Here is a 23863-nt window from a genome sequence, read left to right as displayed (position 1 = left end):
GAATTCCTGCAGTGTTTCGTCTAACCACCTCTCATATCCCTTGTCGGAGGCTTGTGTGCTCAGCTTACATCCAGTCTCATCAGGATGTCTTTTTGATTTAAGCCCTTGTCTTCTCCCCGCTAGGCCTAATACCTCATCTGTTAGCCACTGCTGGTTTTTGCATTGTTTCTTTATCCCAGTCATATTGTGTGCTGTGTCTAGGCTGACATCTTCTCCCTCACACCGTGGCTCATTTGGTCCCTCTTTAGGCCTGGCATGCTGATAGCCCCTCAAACTGGCTGTAAACTTCTGCTCCGGAGCTGTCACTGGTAGATCCTGGGAAAATCTATTGTACGGAAATAACTTTAGCACTGGGATTTGTTTTTCATTTGTTTGTTTCTGTGTATTTTTATGGGACAGAACATGTGACTATCAGAAGCCAGGAGACAGGTAAAGGAAGGGAAGTGATATTTGTAAGGAATTTGTTAGCATATGGTCAGAAGCAAGTCAACTTTGTTCAGAGGAAAGAGCATCTGTGGAATCGTCCTGTCACTGACTATAAGGCAAATGGATTCAGTCTCTGCCTCAACATGAAATGTATCTATCCTTCCTCTTATTTTGCTGTTCCCTCACCTCCTTCTCCCATTATACACCATAATCTTTATGAATAGTCTTCCTTTGCTTCCCTAGTAGCCAATTAAAAAAAAAAAATACTACAACAGAAGCAGAATTGCCTGTGCATAACAGAGATGCATGAGACACAGCTAATGTGTCTGCACAAATACCGGCCTTGATCCTGCAAAGAAGCCTGCGTTAAAGTCAACGAAAGATTTGAGTGTATAAAGTTAAGTGTATGTGTCAGTCTTGGGCAGACTGAGACCTTGAAGCCTGCTCAGACATCATGACTGGGTACAGACGTAAACTTGACACTTGCAATGCTTCACTCAGATTTGACAAAATGTGATATTCAGGGGGTTGCTTTAAAAATAAACACAAATTCCCTATTAGTTTTATCACCCTTTCAAATAAGCTCAGAATATAGCTTTCTTGTTTGTGATACTTCCCTAGGAAAAAATGGCATAAATTAAAGCAGAAATTTTGAAAGAAACTTCATCTGTCTTTACTGTCACATTGAGCCTTCTGGACCAACAGACAGAATTATATGGATAGATTCAGAATGAAAGAAAGAATGAGCTAAAGAAAAATCAAACCCAAGAAAGACAATGTTCTAAGAGCAATTCTTGAAGATTTTCAAGGGCATTTGAGTCCCATTTCCCTCACTTAAAAATGAATCAAAAAGAAAGACTGGATCTTACCAACAGTAGCATGCATGTCCTCACATTTTCTAGGTTAGTGCCGGCTGGCTCGGGAAGAAAAACCTTCACCAACGCACAGGTCACTCTTATTTGTCTTATAAGATGACTCATAAGTCATCGACACTCAGTGACAGGGTACTGGGCCACGTTAGGCATGGCTGTGCTGTGGTCTTTCTCTATATATTCCCCTTTACCTTACATGCAAATAGTGCATTCTTTTTCTACATAGTTGCATATGTCGTGTTATTTGGAAAGAGCAAATGCAGGCTCTGAATCTAGTACTTTGATTGATACCGTTGCATGGTAGGATGCCCTGCTCCAAGTTCATTTGGCAGCAATGATGCCGTGTCAAATCTTACTCAAAATTTAGCAGCAATTTTCAAACCCTGAGTGCTGATAAGAGCTGAGCAGGCATAGCATAACAATTTCCATGAAAGCATTCCCATTCCTTTTTTATTTGCTTTCTGCATCTTCTGTATTGAACATAGCTAATAGTGGGAACACTTGAAAAAACAGCTCTCCACATTTCTGAGCAAATGCAGGAGGGTATTCATGGTAAAGCAGTTGCTACCTCATATGTATTCTCACTCACAAACTTGAGTCCCATTGTCTTGTTCACCTAATCATGAAAGAAAAAACATACAGCGGGAGAAAAGGTGAGTAACTCTGGAAAACAGAAAAGCCACTCTTCATGTACTTCATGTCTAAAAGGTGCCAGTCATGCAGACAGATGTGTACACATCCATTACATGCAAGTATGCTGAAATTTTAGTTCAAGATGCAAACGTACCTGTTCAAAATACTATTGTACTCTAACCATGCATCCACATTTGGTTTTCTTTGAAGCCCTTCAAGGATGTTGCTAATGATATCAGTCTTAATATAAAAGTCTTAAGAACAGCACAGACTAATGTAATTTCTGTGGTAAGAAAGGGAAATACCTTGCAACAGAAGACAAAATCTTTTGTAATATGATCAGTGGATCTAGTCAGAATGAAAAAAAAAAATACTGCATGGATTTCTGACTATCAAATACTTCTCTGAACAGTTTTGCTGTGAACATTTGTGACCATGAAAATATTTCAGTGATTCATTTTGAAGAGCAAATGAATCTCAGAAAGCTGCAATCTATTCAGAGGCAATTAAATAACAGCGAGAGGATTCACAGACTCAGTTATTCAGCCAATCTAGCACTATGTTGAGAGAAGATACGTGACTTTGCTGTAGTACAGCGCACTCTGCTTAAATAGCACTTGCTCCATCTTGGTTGTGTTCAGCTTTTCCTGCAGCTTTTTTCTTTCTTGACTTTCTTGCTGCTATGGTGAATGACTTCACAGGAGCGTACAGAAAGGATGTTTAGGACATGAGTAGAGACAGCAGCCAGAAATGGTAATGGGACAGTGTGTTACCAGCAGGTTCTGCTTTTCTGTGTGTGTGGGAAGGGTAAGCGAGAGCTGGCAGCTGATCTATCGCTGTGTTCATGAGAGACAACTGTACGTCTCTTGTCCCAGTACTTCAGCTCAGTCACAGCTCTTGCTTTATGGCTGGTGAAGGAGAGACCAGTTCCCACAACACAGCCAGCCTTGGATACTGCTGCTGGCATCAGTGCCTATGACAGCAAGGAAGTCTTGATAGCTTTGTATGCACAGTCTCTTTCTGGTGCCACGTCCACAAAGCATGGTGAAGGATTGGGAGAAGTGGGTGGATCTGTGGATCACTATTCTTTGTGATCCAGGGTATCCAGACAGGATAATTCAGCCCTGGATCTGTGCAAGTGCTGGCTACATGGAGTTATTAAAGCTCTGACCTACCCTTGTCCATCTTCATTCACCTGCACATTGTGATCAATAATGCATATTGCTCTTTGGCTTCTCTTCCCCAGTGCGTGTAGCATTACTACAAGCACATTTGTTTGCTGATGACCCAAAAGTAAGTAGGCTCATCTGCCCCTGTGCAACCTTACTCTTGGACAAGGCCCCCCTTTCCTGCAGCTGAGTTCCGTTCCCAGATGAAGATTGTTTAAGTCTTAAAGTAGTGAGTGTCTTCAAGATGGGAGCAAATTAGAAGACATGTCAAAAGAACAACTACAACAGGAACCCTTAATTACCAGGTCTTAAATCACTCTGGCAAATTGTCAGTGTGCTTATATTTCTGCCTTACTCCCCCAAGTTTGGTGATGGATGACCACTGATAGGAGTAAGTTGGAACTCATGATTTGGCACCCGATCCCAGCATTAACTAACTCATCCCCCCGTTGCCACAAGAGAAAGCATAGGTTCTGATCGAGTTTAAGAAGTTAAAGTAACCGTATCAGAAAAGTGAATACAGCACTGATTTCCAGCTCAATGGAAGATGTTAGGATATAGCACAAAATGTCAAGAGACTACTTTTCCAGCTGCAGACAGCCAGCAGTTCTTCCCATCCTGCTAAGGTGCATTAAAAAGCCTCCTCAAATGGATACTCATGGGGTTTAATTTTTGCCAAGTTCTGCGTATTAAGGTATCGAAAATATCTGAATACACTGGCTTCTCAATGAGATATCTAACAGGAAGAGGACTTGTACTCTTCTTCTGTAAGGTTGCATTTATACTGCGTTTTATAGATCAGTAAACTGACAGAGAGATTCGATACCTTGCTAAGGACCACGAGGCAGGCAGGTGGCAGAACAGGAACTATGGCTTGGAAATGCCTCTTGCTCTTCTGTCTGCTGAAGAGTCAGACTACGCTGACCCGTGTGAATGTAATGAGGAAGGGAGCGAGGGAGAGAGTGCACAAGAACTTCTCTCCTTTTATCACACCTTTGCATGCCCGCGAGGGCCCTGACCCCTCCTACACCAAGCCCTCTGCAAGGGGGCAGGTTCAGGAAGGATCAGGGTGAAATGTGAACTCACTATTTATCACTCTGAGAGGTCAGACTGAGAGTCTGGACGTGAGGCAGAGGCATCTTGGATTTCTTCCAAGGCTGGAGTAGCTGCTGTGGTATGTGCTGCCCAGGATTTTCCACAGCAAATTCTGGTTCAGCTGTAAGTCTTTTTAGAGGCTCTGCCTGAAATTTCTTTCATTCTTATCCTTTCAGCTAAGGGCACTCAGGGCATCCTGACCACTACCCTTCATATACCACAATCCTTATATCTCAGTGCCTACAAGGAGGCAGCTTTGCAGCCACTGCCAGTTGCATAGCTCTGCTGACACAGGTTTATAGCTGCTACAGATCTGGCCTCATATTTTGACTGTTACACACACAGCACAGGCAGCACTGCTCTTCCCTATTTTCATCATCACCAAGAAGATTTTGTTTAGGACTGTGGTTTACAAAGATCTTATTATAGAGAAATGAAAAGAAAACTCATCTAAAATCTGGTTACATTGAAAAATTCCAGCTGTCTTGCAATTCAGTGCAGCTGTGCTATCTACTATCTTTTTTCTCTTCCTTTTACATCTCTTTATAGAACATTAGCTTCTATAGAAAAATGCATTTTTTTTAAACATGGTGATTTTTTTTCCTTCCCTCTTCATTATTTGCTGGCTGTTATTTCCACCAATGAAACCTACAGACTCTGACAAGGAAAATGCAAAGATATTTTGAGACAGAGGAACAGCAATGAGGAAAAAAATAGCATTCATGAAGAGTTTCTACTGGCAATCTCTTGTCCGTGATTTTTTTCTTATACAAACTGTAATATGATGATATTATGCAACTGCCTTCACATATTAGAATCATTATGAGCAGTAGCTTTGTGATATCATACAGCAGGTGCTAAGAACAGTTTTTGCTTTTTCCCCAAAGCGACTACAAAATTACTTACGATTTCATTACAGAACAATCAACACTTTGTGGGGAGAAGTTTGTATTATTTTGTGATTGTGTTAGTGAGGGAAAAAAAATCCTCTCTTTCTGGGGAGTTTGCAGCATTCTCAGGGTGAATACTAAACTGAATTCATTTGTAGCCAAATGCCTATGTCCTTAGCCCCGCAAATCTCTGATGGAACTGGAAGGACTCCAGTCCTCACGCAGCTCTCTGCTTTCTCTTGCAAACTCAAGTCAGAACGGCTCTGTGCATCTCACCTGAGGATTGAATAAGTGCAAAGATGTGGGCAAAATTTAGCCCTTCAGCCAAGACTGAAAGGGTCACTACAAGAGAAGGTCTTACATTTACCTCGCCTTTAGGATAAAAACAAAACCAAAACATTAATAAAAAAAATTCAGCCTAGGTGGGGTGAGGCAGGTTCACAACCAGGCAGATGTGAAGTCCAGCCAAAGCCTTCTGAGAATCAACAGCCACTTTCAAGCAATGCACGTCTTTTATCTTCTCTCTGGAGAAACTCTGGGGCTTAGGAAAGCCTCACCTCTGGTCAGCTCAGGTTACTCCAACAGGAATAATTCCAGATGATTTCTGCTTCCAGAGGAAGAGACAGCCACAGCCCAAGGTCTGCAGGTCTCGGTGTGAGAAAGACCAGCAAGCTTATATAAAGTTGCATTTTCTTTCCAGCGTTCCCTGCCAGTCTCCAATGCCCATATGGCAGCTGGACTGCCAGCCGCAGAACTGCTTTACTTCTGTTAGAAACAGAGCAGAGATTTCATTATCAATTTTTAGTCAGGGAATTGCAGAACTGTGGTGGAAATCTGCAAGCTCCAGTTCCTCACCCCTTCAGTTTAATATCCCAAAGGCTGCAATTCTTTCCCCCCAAAAGCCCGTGCTCTTGTCCTATCCATCCCAAAATACAATTAATATATTAAAAAGTACTTTTCCACTAAAAAAGCAAAACGTGTCCATTGGGTTGTATTTTCTGTTCCAAAAAGATGCTTTGCTCTTATTTTATAAACACGTAGTACCAAACATTCCCTTTAAAACCTGAAAATATTTAAAATAGCTCTCTCTATATTAAGGATAGGCAGCAGAAGCATAGGGAAAGTCTATACAGAAAGAAACGTAAAAGTACAGTGAGGCAGGGTAACCAAATAGCTGGAACACTTTCCCCTCCATGTGAACTGCTAAAGTGCAAATCACAACATTCAAAGCTCCAGCAACTCAGTGCAGTTTTTGTTACATCTGAAAACAGAGATACAGATCAATTATACTCCAGAGAAAATACCTTAACATCATTCCTTGCAAGAGTACAGCTTTGAGTAAGACACATCGCACTTTCAGCAGTGGTATTTTAAATACCAATCACAGCCGATCGTGGTTTCACTGCTGCAGGAAAACATTGGAATAATATTGTTTCCCAGCCTTCATGTCATATTAAATCAGAAGATAGCTGCTTTAGCCGCTAGTTTCCAGACAGGGGTACTTTAGATCTGGCTCACTGCAGCTACAAAGCAAGAGCATAAAGTAAGCGAGCCAGGTGGTACGCGCTCACCAGGCGAGGGGCTCTCGGGGGTTTTGGTGATGCTGCTCTGAAGTGAATCGATTTGAGGACCCTTCCATGTCTGTGGGACTGCCTGGGGATTTCCAGCTGTTGCCAGAGTGCACAGCTGGGGACAACAGGACACCGACTCAGCACAACCTCATGCCACAGTGATTGCTGTCAAACTCGTGACCCTGGACAACTGGAGGTTCTAAAATAAAGCCAACAGCCAACGTATTTCTAGCCAAAATGAAAAACCACGTGTGAAATAGCTTATAGATGCTCCATCACCGCAGTCCACTGCAGAACTAAAATCAGACCAGTTATACTGACGAATTGGTCTGGTAGCAAATCAGTTGACGTAAAAATACCTAGGCACTATTCCCGTCAGATGGGTACAAACCCCTTTGCGCAGCCCCACAGCACCCCACACGTGGAAGCCAGCCGGATGCCCGCGGGCACCGGGGCTGAGCCCCCTCGGGCCAGGCCCGCGCTCCCCGGGGCAGCGCCCTTGCAGCACCACGCTGCGGGATTACAGCTCCGCTCCTTTCCTGAGCCCGGTACTCATGCTTTGTGGGATAAGCAGATATTTTTAACCCATTTGATCCTCGCCGAAGGGACTGAGATCAGGTATATAAATGAGACGGAACCAGGCACACACGAAACACGCCTCAGCGAGAAGACAAACGAGTTGCACGGCAGGACAACGCCACGACCCCCACGCGGGGTGCGAGCTCCCCGGGCGCTGCGCTGGGGCCCCGCACCCCGCCCTCCTCAGCCGCTGCAGATGCTCGGAGCGCCCCCCGTGCCGCCCCCAGCGCAGCAGCCCGCGGGCAGCGGCGGCGGGCCGGTCGCAGGGCTCCCGGGAGGGGCGGGCAGGCAGCCGCTGGGCCGCGGCCCCGCTTTGTGCTCGCTGCCGCCGCCATGCCGCCGCGCCGCCCGCCGCCGGTAGATGGCGCTGTCGCACCGCGGAGGCGGCCACCGCGGCGCTGCGCTCATCGCGCTCCTGCCGCGCCCCGCCGCGGAGGGGCCGGGCCCGCGGCAGCGGCGAGGGGCGGGTTCCCACTCCTGGCACGGAGAAACGGTCACTCTCCGGGCGAGGGATGCAATGAAGGCCGGGTCCTTTTTGGTTTTTTGTTTTTTTGTTTTTTTTTTTCCCCTAAACAACGGGGTTTGTATCAGGATAAAAAAAAAAAAAATTAACATGAAAGATTCAGCTTGCTGCTGCAAACCCCCAGCAACTCCGGGGAATTCCTGCATAGAGATGAATATGGATGAAAATCTATATTACCCCAGGCACCAACTTAGCACAGGATGTTTATGAAATATTCCTGAAATGTAGTTTATTTACAAATCAAGTTATCCACTTATGTGAGATACTTAAAACATTTATGTGTTTAGTGGACAGTTATTATTATTACTTATCACTTGTTAAGCACCAGGTGCTCCGTGCTGTACAAGCCATGCACGTAAGAAGTCGGTCCCTCCTGCTAAGAAGATACAACGGAGGGGCCTGGGCCAAAGTCTGGGCAAGTTTTTTCCGAATCTGGCCATAGCTGATGACAAGATGCCTAGAGGAAACCGAGGAAGGAATAAAAGCTTTAAGGATTATTTTTTTCTTTCCCCCCATCAGGTTTGTTTATTTGTTAGCTATATTTCTTCAGAATACCCGCCGCTGGATCAAAGTTCATTTCAAGCAATTGTGATCACAAAATAACTGGATCAGAAGCTGCTTCTTTCTTCCCTTCTTACGTACCTGCATCAGAGGCTTTTTCCTTCTTCCTTTGAGCACTGGGCAGAAGAGATCATGTACCCAGCCCTAACAAAACCCAGTTTCACACCATTAAAAGGAGGATGAATTGGAACACTCGCGAAGGACTAGACGAGCTTCAAAAGAATATTTGTAGCAAATCCCTGAGTCCTAACAATTTGTAAAATGAGAAAAATTCCTTAGCAGTCTCCAAGCTGTATACACAGGGCTCTAGCTCTGTGTACTGGCACTACACAGTATGCAAATATATCGCATTCTCTATTTTTGTCTGTACATGCTTTTCAGTAAGAGCTCACCAAAGCAACTATCCCTTTCTCATATAGAAAGCTATAACTATGGTAACAGGATCTCATCTGTTGTAAAATGCTGGGGTTGCTTTTTTTTTTTTGTTTTGTTGAAAATAGTGATTTTACATCCACTTTCCCACACATATGTTAAGATTTTGCATCTGTAGCAAACCTGTATTCACTGCACTTGGTTTTAGGGTAGGAGAAAACTTCACGGCTAGTAATCTGTGCAGTGCGTGTCCTCGCTGAGCAGAAAGCAGTGTCATGCAAGACATGGAACCAAGCGTGCCGGCAACTTTAGGGCAGAGGGTAGCAATTCTTTTCATGAAGAAGAATCTCTCTAATTCATCAAAAGAGAGACAGACGTTGCTCTTACAGAGTTTAAAATCACAGCAAAAACTTGTTACCCTTTTGCAACCTCTCTGGACAGAGTCTGTTTCTCCATTCGGTGAAGAGGGAATCGCTCGAGGTACACACACAACCCCTTCCCTTTTAACTGCCTCACCATCCCTGAGGAGGGGATGAAATTCTGCGCTTTAGAGCAGGGTTGTTCTTTGTTTGTTGATTTGTTCCCCATTCTGTTTTAAGCAGGTATTACAAATAGAAACCACCTAATACAAATATCAGCTTCACAGAAAAAGCACTGTTAAACTATCCAACATAAAATTTGGAGCACCTATACTATGTATATTTTGCATACAACACAATTTATTTTTCTATGCCATTTCCTTTTACAAAATCATCCCCAAATAACCTCTTCCTGCCTATTAAACCTACATTCTTTTTCATGCCTTTTTTTACATGCTATTCCTTATCAAGGGTTTAAACTCTTTTCTCAGGTAATCTTGAATTTTGCAAATGTTCAGCTGTAGCAGAGCAGCATAGGGACAGACAAGTCAGTGCTACCCCTGTATCAGTAATGAGCTCCCTCAGTGCAGTCCTGAATTAGGTCTTAGCCTACCAAGTTACAGAGCTTTCTCTTGCATAATGTTTTCTTCATGAATATTGATTAAGAAAATAACTCATTAATGAAGGGGAAAAAAGAGAAAAATATGCAGTTTTAGAAGTTATAGTGGAAAAGATATTTCATACAAGTAACTCGGCTGAAGCTGACCAACAACAAAAAACCAGAACACCCAAAATTCAAAATTCAAAATTCTGTCCTTAGCTCACCCCTTTACGGTAAAGTATTACAGCCCATTTCACACTGTTTAGGGAGTCATGCTCTTTGCAGGCTGTTGTACTGTGTAAATATGAATGCAGAGCAGAAAAGCCATCATCCTTCTTGCTAAATTCCCTAAACTTCAGGGAATTTAAAGACAGACCTTTAGCAGCATTTTAAGCCTTTTGAATATAAATTTTGCCCTTTCTCTCTTGAATAAAAATATCAAACAGAAAAGCCCCCCCCAAACCTTCCCTGGATGTTTTAAAGAAGTTTGTCAACCAGATAAATATCAATGACGATGGGATAGGCATATTTTTTAAAAATATAAGTTCCAAACATACATACTTTCCTTTCAGTAGGAGCTGGGCAGAAATTGTTGGCAGGATTTTTGGTCTCTGTTATGTACACGATGTCAGATGATATGGTCTCTTGTGGTTTTAAAATTTATGAATTTAGGAACTGCTCCAGTTACCTATGAAGTCATTGTCCCTTTGAGTTAAGGGAGGTAAAAATGAAGTCAAATTAAAAGCTTTTAGAAAAACACCTTTTGTTTGGTACTTATTTGGGAGGCAAGTGTCATAGTTCTGTGCCCATAGACGTATGAAAGATTGTTTTAAATGGGGCTTTTTAATGTTACAGATTCGTCTCCTATGAAGTTAGGTTATTACATAAATGATCTCTTGAGAGCTGATTTTACATGTGAAAACTGACACGGCACAGCATGCTCAGAGAAGCTGGCAGCATGCGTGCTAAAACTGTGCACTGCCATATTTGAATATTTTTGGGGGCTCCTTAGCAAAACCAGCTCTTATTTACAGTGAAATAAATCGCTGGCTTTTAATGGTCATTTTCCAAAAGCATCTGCTGAAAAGCTTTCGTCCATGTGCTGCACCTGCTAAAATCAGATTAAAGAACAACCAAAGCTGTTTTCTAAAGAGTCCATGTCTGTGGGGAGGACGGGGAATTAAAAAAGGAACTGCAATCAGAAAGACTTTAAAAAAAGTATTTTGTGGCTTTAAAATCAGAAACTGAAAAGACAGTTCTCATTTTTTTTAATAAACAGGTAACTAATATAAGACCAAGATAAAAGGCAGCAATAAAAGTCAAGTTAAAAGCTCTCCCTTGGTTAAGGTTTAATTCAAAATATAAGAAAGTTTGTAACCAAATTAAAACTATCACTATACCTAGCAACCCTCCAGTGGCCACAGGCTATTGTGCAAATAGATCTTTGCATTCTACTAATTTTTTAGGGAAGAAGTGCATCACCTTAGTTCAAAGAACAGGCGTTCTAAGGATGTTATTGGGTAAATGCTGAATTTTAATATTAATCGGTTTACTGGTTATTAATTTGGTGCTTGAATATTAGGGGAAAAAATGCTCAGCTCTCAGTGTTTGTCCTGACTGAAGGGTAGAAATGAAGAGAAATAAACCACTGATGGACAGAGTTTGTTTTGGTAATTACTAAAAAAGCCAGCTGTGATATATCTGATCTGTCCTTTTTAGGTACCATTTCTACTTTCAATACTACATTTGCTTTCAATATTTGTGGTCATTGCAGGTCTCTGTGCAAAGTTATTTAATGCTGCTGTTTGTTGTGTTACACCAATGTATTCTGTGATACCGGAGTTCTGCCAGTTCAAAGGAGATGGCCCTATGGAGCATCTTTTTCATGTCATGGCTTTTGCTAGAGGCTTTTGTTTAAAGCATGCTTCCAGCACACTGTCTTGTCTCTCCCACTCTCTCTCCTGTTCACGTGTGTGAAATAGCAAAGTAATTTGCAATATAAATTACCAAATCAACTGTTGAGTTTACAAATTGAATATGCATGAAAATATTGCATAATATTACTACCTTCCTCAACCTAATATAGGTAAATATGTCTGAAATTTGTGTTGGTGGAAGAGTGGGTATTTATATACTGTAGATATTAATTACAGTTGGGCTAATTTGAAGTTTTTGTTATTAATTCCTTTATAGTTTCACTGCCATTGGGATTAACTGCAGCCACCTACAAGCACAACCATTTTGTAATATTCTTAATTACATTGAAGAGACATTCTTCTTACAGTTAAAAGAGTCCTTTAACAAGCTCCTTCTAGTCTCTTTTGTTTATTCAAAACAAATATTAGCCCAGAAAAAAATGGACCAATACTCCGAGAATAAAAATGGGCCGTAGGGACTTAGACTAGCAATGATTTTGGTGAGTGCTTAATTTCTTGTTTGGTTGAAAAAAGACTGGATTGGCTATTGACAGGTCCCTATCAATAGGCAGACCCCCGAGGTCTGGCTATTTGCACATGGCCTGATTGACTTGTCCTTAATAGACATATAATTGTTGACAAATACCTTCCAATAGACTGTGGCAGGCATGGCTGGGCAGACAAAAGAGGCTTCTTTACAACAGAGACCAGAGCAGAGCAATTCAAGAGACACAGCACCTTAACCACGAAATAGCCGGCTTCCCCAAAGAAGCTTCTAGAGCAAAACATTTAAAATCAACCCTGTTTTCTACCTCCAGTGTCTGACAGCCAGCTCAGATACAAAAAGCAGCATTGTCCAAAGACCATATGGATCCATTCAGGGTGTCCCTTCTTCTAGACAACTTCAAAATACATCTTAATCGCAACGTACAGCTGAATTTTAACAGTAAACCTGTGCACAAACCAAACCTATGCACTTAGCTGTCTGCCCGATCCCCACCCCCCACTCCCCGCCTTTTCTACCACCCTTTTCCCAGAGCCTTTGGTTTTTAAAAATACAACTGATTTTTTTTCCTGCTACCGTATGCTCTTTCTCAGGTACTTTGTCCTTAAGCATCCACCCCAGCTGTTATTAGGGACACTACCCCAGGGCAGGTGGGCCTTCTGCTGCTCTTAAGTCCTCATGTTTCTACTAGTTCATTAAATAATACTGTGATATGAATTTTTAGAAGCAGAAAAATAGCGTGCACTGGCTGGAGGTGCATGGTTCTGAAGCTTTCCAGTCTCCACAGATTCTTGCAGCCACTGCGGGTGGTTGGTGCTTTTAGAAGCAAGATTTAGAAATGGATGCTTAACATAGGTCACCGATTTGTGAAAGTTTTGGCTAACTTTTCAGGGTACCTCAAGAAATCTGTGGTGGAGCCTGCAGTCTACATCTAAGGATCTGGATCTAAACACAGTCTCATTTTGTGCAGTGCCTTCACACTCACACACAATTCTAAATGAGAGAGTTAAATAATACGTTTACTGTGCTATTATTTTCTGTGTTAAATAACAGCACAGAAAAGAAAACGAAGAGGTGTAGGCAAAGGAAAAAAGATAATAAACCACATTTATCTGTCCTCAAGATTATAGTTCTATATTGGATATGTTGGGGAATTAATTACATGGATTTTTAGAATGTTTAGTACATTATAGGCATTGCAATACTTGTCACAAGACAAAAGGCCATTGAAATGATGCAGTACAGCCTTAGGCAGCCATAAAAGAACAAATTGTTCAAGTTTGTGCATCAGTGCGAGATCCAAAGAACCCTGGCTCCAAGAAAAATAGCAGTGAAATTTAGAGATGTACCTACTCTGTGGATTTACCCAGAAGTGGACTGAAACCTGGACTCTGGCCTTTCAGTCCTGGGTTTGGTGCGCCTGCCTTTCCCTGTCAGCAGCAAGCTGAGAAATCACTCTTGAAAGTTTGCCTTGCAGGATTTCTTCTCTTGGTCATTTCAGATTTAGTAATGTCTTCCCCCTTGGGATACGGTGCCTGTCAGGTAGAGGTAACACCTTTATCCTGTGGCGTAAGCGACTTGCAGAGAGGAGACAGAGAGGTGGGGGAGGAGGATCAGGAAGGGTGCTCCTTAAATCTCTAAGCTAATGTCTTCAGCCTCCCACCTCTTTCCTCCCAAACTAATAAAAACAACCATTAAAAAAGGAGAGACAGAGAGAAAAAAATAAACAGCACAGACTGTGATCAGAGGCAAGCAAAGTAGGTTACAAATTAGTGTGACACCATCAAGGTGACACTGTAGACAACCTCTGACACCCAACATAAAGCTGAATGCCTTGTGCCAAAAAGACCTTGAGCCTTGTCTTTGATTCTTATTGATCAAATACATAGATTAAATACAGTATCAGATGGCAAGGCTAAAGCCTGGGATTCTGCATACAGTGAAGACCCTCAGACATGAAAGAACAGATATACAACAGAGATAGACAGACAGAGAGAGAGAATAATTGTATCGTGAATAAACAGATGTAGGCTGAGGCAGACAATGTTATCTGGCAGATGGGCAGGGCTTTTTGTACTTGCTGCACTTCTTACAGGTCATGAAATCCAAATGCCAATAATATTAGGAATAAGGGACAACATTTTTAATGGTGTTTTTGCAATCCCCAAACATTCCTGAGCATGTGCATCCTGTGACCAGCTGCTTCAAAATGGTGTGCGCGCTTCTCTGTGTGTGTGTATGTCCATTAATTCAGAATTACTCCAATTACGAGCTTTTGATGCTCCGAACCCCTCTTTCTAACCCAAAAGAGATGGAGAGTCCTCGGCCTGTCCAATCAGATCATTTTCCCTCCTGCCTGCAGCAGATGTAAGCAATTTACTTTTTTATTTCTGCATATTCAGTGCGAGCGGAGCTGTTGGTGACTTCTCACCCCGGAGCCTGCAGGATTCTAACCCTATCAAATTAAAGCATTTTGCTCACTTATTCCCAAGCGCTCGGCTGGTGCTTAGCAGGCCTCCCGCTGCATAGCAATGGCGGGCGTTCGTGTCCGCTCATACCCCGAGCCTAATCAGAGATTATTAAGGAAAATATACAGTGCTTTAATTTGATGAGACTGGTTATAGGTACTGCAGTTAAAGGTCACACTCTTGCGTGTATCTCCCTCAGTCACTGTAATATTTTCCTCTCGCTTGACAATCCTCAGCTCCAAACAATAGGCCAAGAAGACACGTTTATTTTTGTCACGCTGTGATGAGCTCAATAGGGACAAAAATGAATTATTTAAAGTTCGCATAAACAAACAACCCCAGGCCAGGTTCCCCTTAGCCCACTCACCCACTCTGCATTTTTGTGCACGTGTGTGTGTGCACACGCTTTGTCTCTCTTGCCTTTAAAGAACATGTGATAAAAACCTTCCTCGGTTGGAAAGCGAAGTCATTTAGATGTCAAGTCCAGATACCATGGTAGCCAGTGGCCACTGCCTGCTGTTGGCTGTGGGGGGAAACCCTGCCCATGCAAGCCTTGCACCTGGGCACGTCCCAGCATCAGGTACCTGGAAAGGACTTTTCAGCCTCTGTCTCCAAGAGCTTTCCACACCCAGTAGGAGGTAATGGAGCTAACCAGGGCGAACGAGAACACACACAAGGCCTGATACAGCAGGCTCTGAGCCTTTCTGCTGCCACAGTGGGAACCGAAGGGGTTCAGCTCAGTCCTCTGCAATTGAAAGGTTGAGGGAGTGAGGGAAGTGCATCAACTCCAACCTGCCCGCCTATGCCATAGTAATCAGCTTGTGGCCTCGTCTAAATTCACACCACTTCTAGCAGGAGCTCTGCGGGTGTGGAAAGGAGGGGGAGGGAGGGGATACAACAATTTTCTTCTTCTGCCAGCCTTAACTCTACTGCCATTTGTTAAAATAGCAAGGTGGTTTAGTCTCTTGTAAGAGCTGTGTTGTGGGGAGGGAAAGAGCAAACCAGTGAGAGACGGGTGGGTTAATTCTAATCTCCTTTCAAGCCTAATGGTTTGAGCATATGTGTCCATGCAGCAGACCAACAGCAGGCTTATTTACCTCCAAAATTTACATGAGAATTGCTTTATGCAGCTGTATGTAAAAATTCAAACCACACAGTGTCACTGTATCACACAGGTCAATCCAAAGCCCACTGGCATTATAGCTAAAGACAAAAGCCTCACCACTTCACCAGGGTTTCCTTTAGGACTGAAAGTTGTTCTATTAAAAATGAAAAACAACAACAACAACAAAGTGAGACTATTTCCACTGCTACCCCCCTTCCAGATTCCTTCCACATTCCTAAAAGGCTGCCAAATTATAAGGACCTGGAGCCTGATCCTGCATTTGCCACTCTCAGCAAGCTGCAAGGAGGGCTGCAAAGGATGTCAGGATTGGGCCAGCTTCATTTTGTGTCTGTGAATAATCCCGTTAGCTGATCCCCAGGCATAGACTTTTTATATACACATTACTGATGGGCAAAGGCAGAAGAGTTCACGGAGGTGCAGTTTCAGTATTTATCCTAAACAGAGGCAGACAGGCTCAGGCTGCTTGGGATGCTACAGGCATCCTGGTCCGTCTGGTAAATTGCTTGTGATTGCCTGGTTGTTGGTTTGTTTTTCTCCCCCCAGTCTGAAGGGTCTGTGATATCTCCAGAAAAGCCACAGCTATGTGTGCTGTGGAAATACATGCTATACACGTTTCTTCAGAGAAATGGGGAATTCTGCACTGCAGGAGAAATCAGAATCTTTCTAAATCACCTCAATTATATTGTGCTATGCTGATAGTACCCCAGCTTTTGCCACACAGAAAACTCACTCTGCTTCAGGACCCCTAATTCTGACTGTTTCCTAAGTAATCTGATAAGCTTTAACTGGTAAATTTGGCCGGTATTTCTAGCATGAACATGGCCAGATACAGCATTAGCAGTCTCTGCAGGGGAACTCCCTCAGAAAATGCAAAAGTATATCAAGGGCCAAAAAGTTACCTGCGCTTTTTTAAAACTTCATAAAAACTTTTTGTGTGGAAGCTTGGGACAGTTCTTATTTTAGTCTGAACCAATTATTCAGCCTTAATACCTGGACCCTGGTACGCTTCTGTCTTTGATCAGAAAGAACTTGCCTGAAGGCCAGCTCAAGACAGGTTCAAAGTCAAATGCTTTGATTTAAACCACTCTGCTCCCATCCATGAAAGAAGATGAGAAGAAGCCCTCTAGTATAAGACGCAGGTAAGTGCAATGCAGCATGTCACATGCAGTATTACAATGCAAAGCATATAAAAAGAAACGTTTCAGGGAACAGAGTGCTTAAAACACAGATCACCCCCAAAATCTGGTGGTTTTGGCAGTGGTAAAACACCCGAGGGATTACAGCAAAATTCTGTAGCCTGTGAGAAACTCCACATATTCCACAGTTTATGCAAGAGAGAGAGAGATCTTCAGCATGCCCAAAGACTAAGAGCCACATGCTTGTGGTCTGAGAGCCTCTGGAACAAAAGGGTCTGCTAGCAATGTATGGAAGATGTGATACTGGTGGACCACTCCAGTTCTCTGAACTATTATTTCCTTAAGACATTTTGCTACATCACTCCAAATAACCATTTAGCTATGCGACCATAAAGATCTTTCCAGAGTTTATGAAACTTGGAGCGAGACAGAGACCCCTGGCTCTAGTATTTTAGTGAATAGTAGGATGATACCTACTGCCTGCCATGGAAAGAGATGGGACTCTGGCCCAGAAACCACCCTGGATTCCGCACAAAAAAGGAAGCACAGTCTTCTGATGGCAATTGGAGTTTTTTCTCCTTTCCTACTTTCCTCAAGTACCTGGATGAATATTTCAGCCTCTGAACCCCCACATGCACAAGAAGAAAAAATTCTCCTTGGGCTTCACACAGGAAATGAAATGCAGGAAACACAACATCAAAATTCAGCTTTCTGACAGTGTCACCATTTTATCGCTCAGGTTGTTATCACTCTTCAGGGGAGCGATCATTTCCCCACCATGTACAGGAACATGGTAGGCAGGCTGCACTGCCTGGAAATGCAGAGAGATGATTTTCCCCCTTGCCATTCAGAACTTCACTTTGTTGACAAGAACTAAGGGAGTAAAAAGGAGAAGGGCTTTTTCAGATATCTTTTTCCACTTCTGGTGAATGAAAGTAACTTTCCTTTAACTATCAGTACTGTGGCAAATACGTTTAGTCACTGTATCCTGCTGGGTCTTTTCACTGGGGAAGATTTTGATGGCAGAGCTCTTCTTTTCTCCACTCACTGGTACTTTAGGCATTTTCCTATCTTCTTCTTTTCATTAATTTGCCCCTATCTATCCCTTCGGTGTCCTGGTAATTTAAACAGAAGCCCAGAATTCATTGCAGCATAATACAACTCTACTAAAGCAAACCAGAGTTGATTTTTGCCTTGGAATGGGACCTGAGGCCTCTTTGGAAGAGAACTCTCCAAACCCCATCCCCACAACTGCACCAGTGATTTCAGCAAGACTGCCCTTGTGTGCAAGCCTGGCTGGCCAAGGCCTCCTTTCAAGATGTACCCTGATGGGGAATTAGAAAGTAACCACAGTAACATGTTCCAGGGCTGCTACAACACACCTTGTGGTATCACGCCACTATACACCACACTCACCACACACCAGCAGCAGTGACATAAGCAAAGGACACAAGCTGAGTGTTTCTGATATTGAAAGCTGCAACTCAGGCCACAAAACGGGAAATGTTTGAGGGCAAGGCTTTAAAACTCCCCTCACGCCCCCAGTCAGCGTAAGGGAATCTTAATTTAGAGATGATGTTTTCCTCATTCTGACTATCAAAACATATTCCTTCTTTTCAGGCTCTGGAAAGGTCTGTTATAAATGTGTAATCCCACATAGCAAAAGAAAATCAAAACCAACATGCAAAAAAGCAAGCTGGGGCTTGCTTGTACAAGAGATCAAACCATCAGAAAAGTAAAACACAGCAGAGGATAAACAAGACCGGGAAAGAGACGGCTGAAGAGAAAGAGAGTAATTAACAAACAACATATGCTATATGGAACAGGAGAGTCCAGCTCATAAAAAGCAAACACTGGACTCTCTTCTCTGCTTACACAGTGGTTCTGGAGGTTTTGACATGAGAATGATGAGAAACTAATTTCCAAGGTGCACCTCAGATGTTTGGTGCACAACACCACGGAAGGTCACAGCTTGCTGCCATCAGCCAAATGCACCTTCCAAGAGGTGAAATAAAACTTTAATACAAAGTGCCCTATTAAACTATCCATCCAGGCCAGCAAGCTGTTCATTTTCTCCTTATCAGATTCAGGTTCTGTGAATGCTGCTCACTACGCTGCTTCATCTAAACCATGGCTTGCTGGACTCCACATACTTCTTCCATACATACTAGAAATGGTCCAGGCAAAATACAGAGGAAAATCTGACACAGCTTGAAATCCATCTAGATGAAAGGCACTTTTAGAAACCAGGGTGGAGGGAAGAACTGTTGTTTTTTGCTTTAAAAGTTCCTGCCATGTTCTCACCTGAGGAAGGATCTCTGCTTTTTTTGGTATGTCAGTCTCCACTTTTGGAAATGAGCACCTTTTCAATGCTACTGATATACTTAAAGGGCACCTTTTGTAGCCACTGTCTTTGAGAAAAAAGTTTTTTGACACTCATGGCATAACCTTCCTCCAGAGAGACACAAATCTACAGACTTGACAAGAGAGCTCTTAAACCTCTCCAAGCAGCTATAAGCCAGAAAGTGAAGAAAAAGAGTCAAAGAACCTTGAGAACACATCAAGGTTCATTAAATGTCTTGGTGAGCCTTAAGGAGCTCTGATCACTTATGTTTCTTTCTGTAAAGCCTAATGCAGCATGTGTGTGCATACACAACTGGTTTTCTGCTACACTGATAGGCCAGGAAGAGCCAGATTTTTGATTGTGCCACAAAACTTTGGAATTCAAGCAGGGCTTCACTTTGGAATTCAAGCAGGGCTTCACGGTTCATAAGGATGCTGTGAAAGAGAGATGAGAGAAATGGGAACTTCAGAAAAATATGTTGGACTTTGGAAAGGAAATTAACTAATTACAGCATTATTTAAGTACATGGAAAGAGAACAAGGAAAGGAGGAATGAAAATTGCTATGGGGGAAAGGATGTTCTGAGTGCAGAAAATTTCACAAGCCTAAATGAACACCTTGCTTTTATTTTCTCTTAAGAGTGGCAATGTCAGACATTAGGAAATTACAAAGGCATTGTAATTTAGAAATATAGCTACATCTAAACAGGAAACAAAATTAAAATGTCAGTGCATTTCGGCCAGGACACTGGATGATCTCTAGCTGAGAATGAACACATGAAATTGCAGATCCAGTAGCAACTGTCAATAGCTAACAGAGCTAGTGCTGCACTGTAACATATGGAGGGAACAGCAGTACCTACCCCCTTGGCACCTACTTCTTGTACCTTGTAGTATTGTTTTCTTCTCCTTAGAGTGGATAAAGGGGATTTAGAGAAGACCTGTCAGTCAGTCCTTACCAGCTTACTAGATTTTAGAACAAATTTGAAGAAAGAATCAAAAGGAATAAAGGACAGACATTTACCATGTGGGGTTCCTAAAGCTACACTGTGCCAGGCTATCCTGAGAGATTTTTGATACAAATTATTTTATTAAAATTCTTAAAATGTATCCAGTCTTCATTACAGTATTTTAGCAGGTGCCACTTGGGAACTACTTAGTTCACTGGGGGAAAACAGAGAATTAGTCAGAACTCTAAGGTCTGGGCTAGTGACAGGGGAAGTGAAGATATAATATGCTGCAGGGGAAAATATGGGGCTGGAGTGAAGAAATTAGGGGAGTTCCTCGAAGATCAGTCTTTAGACTGATCTCATTTAATGGTTCATTAATAAAGTTCACATAAAAAGCAAGAGTGTTCAAATGAAATTTGCAGATTGTACAAAGTTGGGAGGCACCATCAACACAAACGAGAATCACAGTATCATACAGGAAGAATTGGATGACCTTGAGGACAGAAGTAATAGAAATGGGATGAAATTGAACAGTACAAAATGCAAGGTCATGCACTAAAGGACTAATAATGAGAATTTCTGCTAGAAGCTGTTGGGAATGACAAAGGAGGAGAAAGACCTGGGTTTTCTAGTTGATTACAGGATAAATATGTGCCATAATATAATGCAACTGAAAAGGTAGATGCAATCCTAGGATTCATCACCTGTAATAGTGCTAATAACGAGAGGAAAATATTAATGCTACTACACAAAGCACTGGTGAGACATTATCTGCAATACAGCGTAAATTCTAGTTACCCATGCTCAGGAAGGATGCATGCAAATTGGAGCAGAGGGTGCAAAGAAGACTATTACAATGATCAAGGAGCTGGAGAATTTCTGAGAGAAAACTAAAAGAGTCTGCTTGTTCAGTCTACCTAAATAATGGCTTAAAGGGACACAGATACAATTCAGGAACAGGGGTGCCCATACCAGGTATATAAGACATATACGTGTAGGCGTGACCCAAGCAGGAATGGCTATAAACTGGCTCCGAGTTCACATAATTTGGGAATTACAAGATATTTCTAACCATTGGAATAAAGATTCCTGAAATGATCTTCCAGTGAGTGTAGTAGAGGGAAAGAATCCCAAGCCAAATTACTAAAAGGAATGCAGTTTTAAAATATAACCTGATCAGATTATGAATGCTACAACATAATATAAACATGGTGGCAATGGGGCAGCAAAGTAGGTTTGATATTCCAGACACGTGTTCTTAGACATACAAGTAGTCTTTTGTACTATTCCATTCAGGCCCAGACATTCCAAAAGGATGACACCAGCAAACAGGAGACTTTATAACATGAGAAGGATCTTTTGGAGGTAAGAGTTAGTCAAGTTAGTATCTCAAGAAAATAATGAAATATTTAGGTCATGTGTATGTCATATCCAGAATCCATTTATGTCATATCCCAAAGCCGTTTTAGGGAAAGATACTACTTTTTAGCTGAGAACAGCCATGAATAAAAAAAATGTTTTTTCCTCATTCTAAGAGCCGGCTTGCCAGCAGTAACATATACTCTTTGGTTTTCTCTGGAAATATGTCTTGACATCAATACTTTATTAGAAGTCCTCGATTTGGTTGTCTATGACATAAATCAGCTATTGTTACCCTTATAGCCCACTGGAAGCAGTTTCGTTTTTTACAGACTTATTTTAATAAGGAAATATGAATAAAATTGTAAAACAATCTGGCAGTATCTAGGACTCAACTCTGCTTTATATACCAAACCAAAAAACTGATGACAAAACTTTCGTGTCCCTGACCTGAGTTTTTTTCAGCTCTACCCTTTTTCTGTACAACAGGACATTTAACAAAAACAAAACAAAAGAGAAAAAAACAAAAACAAAAAAAAAAGACAGAATTTGCAAAAGGCCAGATAAAAAAAGACAAAACTGAACAGAAAAACAAAACCACCAGGAAATATTGCAGGAGGAAACAAACAAGAAAGCATCCATCTGAATGTTTATCCAGAAAATAATTTTTGCAACACTTTGCAAGAGATGAAGAAGAGCTGGGTAAGAGCAACTCAGAAGAAAGCAGGTGGTTTTGCTGCCTGGAAGGATGAGTATTGACCTGATAGCTTTAAAAATTGTATCCAACTACAGCATATGATCTTCTCAACTTCATAAAAGCACAAGTTCCAAAAACTTTCCCCACTGAGCATTACAATAAGCCACTAAATATGGAACATCTAGCAACTGCTACTGTAGTACATAAGGAGGGTACTAATAACATTTTCAGTGCCGGGGCATGGCATGTTACTTGCTTCTTAATCCTAGATGGAATTTTTCAGGAGATTAGTTTCTTCACTGAAAAACCTAGCTTCAAACTGACCATTGTTATCTGTAAATTCTAATAAAAAAGGCAAAAAATGCAAAAATATTCATAAAAGTCTAGACACACACTTTCAAAATTTTTTTAACCATATACTTTGCTATTTCTCTCCCATCAGTATTTTCAGTCCAAATATTGTTGATGCACATTAAAAATAACATGAAAGCAACCCAAGCATTTTTGATACAGGTTAACCAAAATATTTTTGATAACCCAATGCAATTTTGGTGGGGGGATTGCTTCTTGTGCTAAATACCTTCTCCCCCCCTCCCAAGTGTCAGAAACATCACCTAAGTCCTATTTTATAATTATTTTCTTTAATCTTAGTTACTGGATGAAAAATATCAGTTATTCAGCTGCTCTAATGGCAACAGTTGGAGGGACAGAAGGGGAGATTTTATACTGCTGGAGTTTAGACACCTAAACTGGCCAATGCTGATTGTGCTTTAACAAATAATAATGATGAAATGAATCTTCCGTTGTCTAATGGATGCCTGGGGCCAGTGGAGGATGTCAGTGATAGTAACGCTGTCAGAGCTTCACAACAAAACTAGTGGGGAGTAAGGCTACATACAAAATATACAGGTATATACTAATCGTCATGTAAGTATATAAATACATAACAGGCATCTATAAATGTAGTCAAATGACCTGAATATATGAACACATTCCTGCTTTGAAATGGTGTTCTTTATTATGAATGTTCTTGCTGATTTGAAACCTCAGCTAAATATTACATTAAGAAATGTTCTTTAATTACAAACATGTCAGGCAGCTACAGTTATTTCTTTCTGCATTGACATGATAACATTACCTCACTGCAAATTCTTGATTCACTTTCTAAGGTAACTGGAATGGCTACCGGTGTGTAAATAATGAAATGTGGGGATATGCTGTAGAGTGCTGCTGACTACTTACTGCTGTAAGAGAATAACCTCATGCAGTGGAATTCAATTTGCCCATTTACATGGATGTGTCTTGGATAGGAAGTGTCACTGTTCTGCCTTGCCAAGCACTACAGCTCCTACTATGGAAACACAATGAAACCAAACAATTAGTTAGAATTATTGCTCTTAAAGAAAACTGATTTGCTTGTCTATCTTCTAAGAAAAACTCAGTTACCGTATACTATCAACCTTGCCTTGACTGGCAGTGATTTTCCTGGTCTAGTCTGCTGGGAACCTTAAATGAACATGAGCAATTATAAACCCAAAGTCTTCAGCAATTTGTAGGCATTATCTCAGGATAATTGCCCTGAAATGTTCATGTTGCAAAGCAAAGGTAGATAATTTAAAAATCCATCTTTCTCTGTCTGCACTACGAGTTGGGCGTAACACTCTTCCCTCCTGCGGGCCTTGTAGTAGTATAATAAAGCTTGGAATTGGTCCT

This window comes from Falco biarmicus, chromosome 7, assembly GCF_023638135.1.
Source record: "Falco biarmicus isolate bFalBia1 chromosome 7, bFalBia1.pri, whole genome shotgun sequence".
Classification (NCBI taxonomy): domain Eukaryota; kingdom Metazoa; phylum Chordata; class Aves; order Falconiformes; family Falconidae; genus Falco; species Falco biarmicus.
The sequence above is the reverse complement of the archived record's forward strand: the minus strand, read 5'-3'. Positions refer to the sequence as shown.